This window comes from Octopus bimaculoides, chromosome 6 (assembly GCF_046866305.1).
Source record: "Octopus bimaculoides isolate indiv1 chromosome 6, ASM4686630v1, whole genome shotgun sequence".
Classification (NCBI taxonomy): domain Eukaryota; kingdom Metazoa; phylum Mollusca; class Cephalopoda; order Octopoda; family Octopodidae; genus Octopus; species Octopus bimaculoides.
The window spans coordinates 53,356,761-53,364,556 of NC_142933.1; positions in this window are offsets into that span (position 1 = coordinate 53,356,761).

Below are 7,796 nucleotides of genomic sequence, written 5' to 3' on the forward strand. Positions count from 1 at the left end.
GACGCTCGGGAATACGGAAAGTCTTTGACGTTTCGAGATACGCTCTTCAACAGAAAGAATACGGAGACAAGGAGAAAAACACGGAGAAAAAAAAATTGAATAGTGTTCAGTCAACGGTCAGATGAAAATTGTTCATTGCTTGAAAAATATTGGTCAAGTTTAGTAGAATTCAATATGTACTCAGTGCATGAAGTGTGATTGTTGGGCCCAAGGTCCAATGAAGAGCTTTCCACAGGAGCTAACTAGTTGGAAATACATTCTAAAAATTCTGAAAAATTCAAATTGAAATAGTAAACATGATAATCGAATTTCAATCTTTTTATATAAAGTAATTAAGTGTTAGTTTACTTTGTCTTGTTTTTACTGTCTTGTTCTCACTGTCCTGTTCTTGTTTACACTTTCACCCTGAGTGTGTGTGTATGTGTGCGTGCGTGTGTGTGTGTGTGTGTGTGTGTGTGTGTGTGTGTGTGTGTGTGTGTGTGTGTGTGTGTGTGTGTGTGTGTAAAAACGGTGAGCTGGCAGAAACGTATTCACAGTGCTTAGCTGCATTTTGTATGCTTTTAGGGTCTGAGTTCAAACGTTGAGTTTGGTTTTCACCCGCTCCAGGTCGATAAAAAAAAGAAAAAAGTCAAGTACTAGGGATGATATTACCCTCTAGCCCCATCCCTCAAAATTTCAGGCCTTGTGCCTATTATGTAGTTATTGTTTCACGGGTAGTTGCAATATGGTAAACGTCGAAGCCATTACCTTAAGAAACATTTTAGCGATGTCGACAAAAACAACTTTTAGACTCTTTGTGTTGATGTTAAAGACTGGGAGAAGATAACGGAAAATCGATTGGCTTGAAAAGAAGTGATCCACAATGGGTGCAAAGCATTTCAAACATGGAAAATCGAACGCTCCATCTTGAAACGAGCATTTCGTAAACATGACTTGATTTCAATCCTAAATTCTTTTCTGCCCGAAAATGTGTGTAACATTTATAGCAGTGCCTCTATGTCCAAATCCAGACCTTGATCGTCATATAAAAGCTCCCAACGGAATTCACTAATTGAAGAGATGACTTTCTGTAAAGAAGTGGCGATCACTGTACATACATACATACATACATACATACATACATACAAGTACATACATGCATACATACATACATGCATAAATACATACATACATACATACATATATATATATATATATACATACATATATATAAATATATATAAATATATATATATACATGAATATATATATATATATATATATATATATATATATATATATATATATATATATATATATATATATATGTGTAGAGAGAGAGAGAGAGAGAGAGAGAGAGAGAGAGAGAGAGAGAGAGATAGATAGAGAGAGAGAGAGAGAGAGAGAGAGTGAGAGAGAGTGAGAAATTCATATATACATATATACGGTGCGGTGAATGAGCTGTTGTCTAAATTGCGCAAAGACGAAAGTAACACTGACATCCCATTCTAACAGATATATTTACCAAAATTACATAAAAATATCTTGAAATACTAAAAAGTAAATCCATTCAATAATATCGCCATTGGCGTTAATCACAGCCTCCACATGACTTCGGAACCTCCCGCAACACTGCTGGACGGTCTCCTTTTGGTGAATGCTGCCATAATCCTTGCCTTCAGTTCATCTTTGGTATTACAAGGAGTTTTGTTGGTCTCTCTCTCAACTGCGCCTCACGCATAATAAATCAAGGGGGTTGCAGCCTGGGGAGTTAAGTGGCCAGATGTTAGGGTTCTCTTGCTTGTGTGACATGGTGCAGAGTCCTGTTGCCAGACATAAATTCTTCCAGCAGCCACTCTCTTGACTCAGGGCAGCACTACCTCCTTCAGGCACTTGATGTAGGCCTCTGTGTTGAGTCCGAGGCTATGTGGGAAGATGGAGGCATAAGGTCGCCATCAGTAGTGATCACTCCAAACACTATGATGTTGACTGTGTGTTTGATTTTTATCACACTCGGTACATGTCCTCAGATTGCACTGTCCTCTGATTGACACCCAAATACTCTGAAATATTCGTACTGGAGCTTCCGGCGCGAATGCCAAGCAGTACAGCATGTTGTTTCCAATTTTCTGGCAGAGTGAATTGCATCATGGTGCTGTTTTTCTCACAGACGGTGCTCAACTGACAACACTATACTGTGTAGTCAACAAAATCAAAAACAAACAATGCGTATGCACGAAATAAAAATATATAAAGGCGCCAATTTACCCTGTATATATATATATATATATATATATATATATATATATATATATATATATATATATATGCATACACATAAACACACACACACACACACACACATACACATACATATATATATATATATAATGCACATATATGCATACAAATCTATCTATCTCTCTAGCTATTTAGCTGTCAATCTATCTATATATCTACCAGTATGTGTGTGTGTGTGTGTGTGTGTGTGTGTGTGTGTGTGTGTGTGTGTGTGTGTGAGTGTGAGTGAGTGACTGTGAGTGTGTGTAGGAGGAGAGAGAAAGAGAGGTGGGAGAATTAATGTAGAAACATAAAGAAATATGTAAATAAGTCATTTAACAGTGTATCTCGGGGAGAATGGCAGTTTAGATAATAGTTAGTAGTATATTGGGTTAAAAACCCCTTTGATGAAAAAAAAAATACAAAACAACTTATTCGCTTATAAAATTAAAGTGTCTAATTTGATGAAAGAGAAACGGAAAGTTAATTTGGTGCAATTGGCAACACATCAGTCATGCTTGCAGAAGACGCATGGTTTTTAGAGCAAATGAGCTGGGAGGAACACAACCTCTCCAATGAGAGAAGTTCAACTCAATATTGAAAGCTAGCTGTTTATTCCGATACAGCTATATCACTTTATAGGACCTATTAGCAACAGTGTAGAGCGGTTTGTTGAGGGATACGAGAGTGGGCTGAAAAGTTCATAGGCTGGCTATGAGGAGTGATGCGAGAACTGTGAAATCTTGAATGCATTAATTTCATCCCTTTTTATTAATAACTGCATTCTTTCTTTCTGGGTAAAGCGACTTCAGTTCAAAAGAGACTTCAAATGTAACAAGTAGTGACTTCTCTTGAAATTGGAACCAACTTGGCATCGCGCTGTTGTTAAGTACTTACAGAAAAAGAGTTCAGCCCCCAAGGACATTCATGCTTACATGGTTACTACAGTAGGGGATGATGGTCCAACTTTATCAACAGTGCGAAGATGAGCAGCTGAATTTAAAAGGAGAAAGGAGAGTCTTGAAGATGACCCAAGGTCTAGAGGTCCTGCAACTGCCACTAAGGAATTTGTAGAATTTGTAGAATACACACGAAGTCCTTTTATTTTTGAAGAATATTGCTTAAATATTTAGTTACGCATGTGTTATCTACGTACCAACGACTTCAAATACAAAAGAACTCATTGATAACGGCAGTGGACCGTGTCAGAGAAAATCTTTATAAAGATTTCGTTGTCGTTGATTTGCGATGAGAAGTTTGTTCTTTTGGACAATTGAATTCATCAACAATACATATGTATTTACCCAAGTAGGTACTTATATATGTATGTATGTATGTATGTATGTATGTATGTATGTATGTATGTATATATGTATGCATGCATGTTTATATGTATGCTCCCATGTATATATGTACGTATGTATGTATGTAGCCCCTAGATTATCCAAAACTCGTTGAATGAAAATAATAAAGTAATTAAAAATGCTCTTTCGGCATTTTCGAGGAAATAGACGGCTCTCATGGTGTTTCATGTATTGAAAATGAAACGGGATAAATCCTACTGAAAACAGAGACAACCATTTAAAGAAAAGGAAATAAAAATAGGAAAAAATAATTACCCCTGACAAAAATAGAAAAAATACTTTTCAGTGAAAAACTTCCTGATAAACAATGTTCTTCGAGTTCCCACCTTGACTACAGGCATAAAAAATCTGGCTTCCGTCGTGTTAACATAAAAAATGAGAGAAGCAAGATTTTCAATTGAAATTCTGCTATCTTCAACGTCTGACCTTGGTAGTTGTTGAAAATTGCGAAGCATAGGCGGATGGGAACTTAAACCCTTTGAATTGAAATGATCCAGTAGTAGGAGAGTAATACACTTGGGGAAGGGAAGAAACTTTTATATAATATAACACATACTAAGAAGATATTACTGAATATCACTACCCGATTCGTAAAACATGAAAGTTTACAGATATGTTAGAAAAATATAAAATACAAACCCTACCAATTTCAAAGCACTGAAAAATACGCACTTGGTCAAAACCGTTTTTATAAAATATACGAGAAATCTTTCGTTAAGGAATCAAATCTTATTATCCACAAATGTGGTATCATTACCAAAAAGCACTTATGATACAGAAATATGCTGGAAAGCCTTTCGATCTGGTGTTATTTTAACAGCGTATAAAACAAGAAGACACACAGGAGCAATTGAATCCATTTCTGGTGATAAATATCCATATGTAAGCGCGCGCACACACACACACACACACACACACACACACACACACACACACACACACACACACACATATTCATCTATGTAACAAGTATTCTCACTAAATCACACACGTTCATACAACATATAAACAAATTTATTCGTTATCCACTGAAGACAATAAACAACTAAATGTAAACGTAACAATTTTGTCACCAAGCGATGCCCATAAACAAGCAAAGAACAGATATATGTGCGTGCATGTATACACATACATGCATGCACGCACACACACTCAAACACACACAGACGCACACAAACACACAAACACACACACACATACACGCACACAAATGCATGCACATACACGCACATAATCATACACATACATATACGTGGTCTGATCAATAAGTATCCGGACGGTTGCCATAGTAACGAAGCTAAGACACGTAGAATGAAGCCGCTTGGTACGGATTGACCTTGAACACTACTGTACATGCACACTAAGCTTTAACACTCAATATCACTTTCGCTGTATACAGCAGTGTAAAGAACGTGTGTAGCAGGCAAAGTTGAACAGAAAATCTGCTTCAAATTTTGCCAAAGGCTTCGCGATGCCTGCTCAGAGACTTACGCAGTGTTTTCAAAAAGTTTTCATCGTTCTCGACACAATCTAGGAGATCTTGTGCGACTGAAACCCGAGTGTCTTTTTGGTCAGATGAAAGCTGTTTTGTCACAAACTTGACAGACACGCATCTCATACCCAAATCCTCTGTGATAATGGACTGAACTGGACCGTAACTAATCTGCACATCCTCTGATAACTCACAGGTGGTGACTCGACGAATTCCCCTCACAGCTGCACGCACACCTGCGATGTTTTTCTCAGTTCTGCTGGTTGCGGTTCTCCCAGAACGTTCGTTAATATCAACATTTTTCCGGCCATCCAGGAAACGTCTAAACCACTCGTACAGGTGTGTGCGGCTCATACACTCCTCTCCATACACTTTCTGCAACTTTGAGTAGACCTCTGAACGAGTATTGTTATGGCAACTTTCTCTTTCATGGTCAATGCGACGATAACACGCTACACACGTTCCTTCCAAGCACTGCTGTAAGCAGTGAATGTGAGCTAGAACTTGAAGACTTAGTGTGCATGCACAGCAGAGTTCAAGGACAATCTTTGCCAAGCGGTTTCTCTCTGAGAGCTTTAGCTTCATTACTATGGCAACAGTCCAGATACTTATTGATCAGACCTCGTATGAATACGCCCGTATGCACACACAGAGACACACACACACATACATATGCATATATAGATAGAGTAAAACATAAATTCGGAAGCAAATTCGACGTGTAGATGGTACAGTAAATGTTTGATAGTTTTGTACTCAATGGTATAACATATTAAATTGGTGGCTGTAATTATTGACAAGTCCTGAAAATACTTATCTCAGTTAAACAGTGCTTTCTGTGCTTTCTATCTCTGGTTAAGACTGACTTCACTGATCGTCACCTTGTCCCAGTTATTACCCACTTGGAGGTTGGGACTGAAGCAGACCCCGAGCAATTTAACCGATCCGTCAGTACAGCTTCCGACGCCGACGTCTAGCGGTATGAACCTGTTTCTCCTGGTACCCAGCCGCAAACCTAACGACTCGTGCGTCGTTTTAAACATGACCCCTTCCACTGTCTCATATTCTCTTAATATGGGGCCGACTGTCCCCACTTCGGAGGTATCGAACACCATGATAGTGATGTCGTCTGCTTAGATTCCAGTCCGAGAGGGATGTCCATCAACTGTTCCGCCTTCCATTGCAGTGGCTCGAGAGCTAGCACGTACAGGAGAGGCGAGAGTGGGTAGCTCTGACGTAACAAGATTTCAATGCGTAAAGGTTCTTAGAGGTAGCCGTTTACTTTAAATTACCGAGCAGGCACCGCTGTTCATTGCAGCAATTCAGCTCCTGAAAACAGCTTCGAACGCACCGATTTTTAAGACGGCTTCCATGTAACGCTGATCGACCCTATCGAAAGTCTGCGGCTAATCCAAGTTAATCAGTAGCTCGATGAGCCCAGGTTTGTTCTCATCCCTCTCTATGATGCATGTATAAAGTGGAGGTTGTGGGCAAACCTGTTCATGATTGTATATTTTTCCACTTCTCCGACTAGATCATTAACGGTATGAGCTAATATTTTTCGCAAGCACCTTGGCCATAATTAGAAATAAGAAATTAATTTGTATGTGACTGATTCTCTGAATTGATAGACATGCGGATGAAAGACCTCTCCTACCCGTAGGGGGTGGATGTTTTTGTTGGTATTGGTTTTACTGGTTGCTGCCGTTGATAGTGTGGTAATTGCTACCGTTGATGTTGGTAATTGTGCAGGCCTTCTTCCATCACCCTTTTGCAAAGGGATTTTAAATGAGAGTTGCTTCCGCAAGTGTGGCATCTAGGTTTTCTGCCTTTCAACATGACCTAAAGTTGTGCCACATTCAGCAGCTCAATAAGATCGGGGATCTTGTCCATTGTTCTCGGTTTAACCGGGATCAAAATCTTCAACCCATTCCCTAACCAATCTTCTTTTCGTTTTTTTTTCTCAGTATCAGGCAGCGTATTTGAATCTTCGGTTACAATACATATCCCCACCTACTAGATGCCTTCTTCTGTTGGCACATCTGTTAGGAGAATTAGATTCTTGTGTTTGCACTGCATCACTGAATGTTTCTGTGCCAGGACATCTGTGAGGAATCTCACGTTCATAGAACCATATTACTTCCTTGAGTTATAAAGTCGAAGTCAGTCTATAATCTTTTTGAGCATTTTTCAACCTGGATGTACGAAGTATTAAACACCCGTTGATTTTCACACAAACATAGTTAAAAATAGTTCTTCTGGCAGCTCTTTCAGCATTGTGAAGGGACGGCAAGTCGGGTTTTTCTATTTCCTCTGCTGATGAGCTTTTCTGCGTTGATCAGGTTCCTGTGTTTTTCTGTTACAAACGCGGCCTCCGTAACGGACTAAGAGTTGCAGATGGCAACGAAAGGACTTTGACGAAAAACCAAACCAAAACAAACGACTGATTGTTTAACCAACAAGTTAAACAAACGATCGATTAATTTAACCATTTAACTAACTGACTAATAATCTTTTCTAATCTAGGTACAAGGCCCGAAATTTTTGGGGACTCCAGTACGCAACCGGTACTTAATTTATCGACCCCGAAAAGGATGAAAGGAAAAGTCGACTTCGGCGGAATTTGAACTCAGAACGTAAAGTCAGACAAAATACCGCCAAGCATTTTGCCCGGCGTGCTG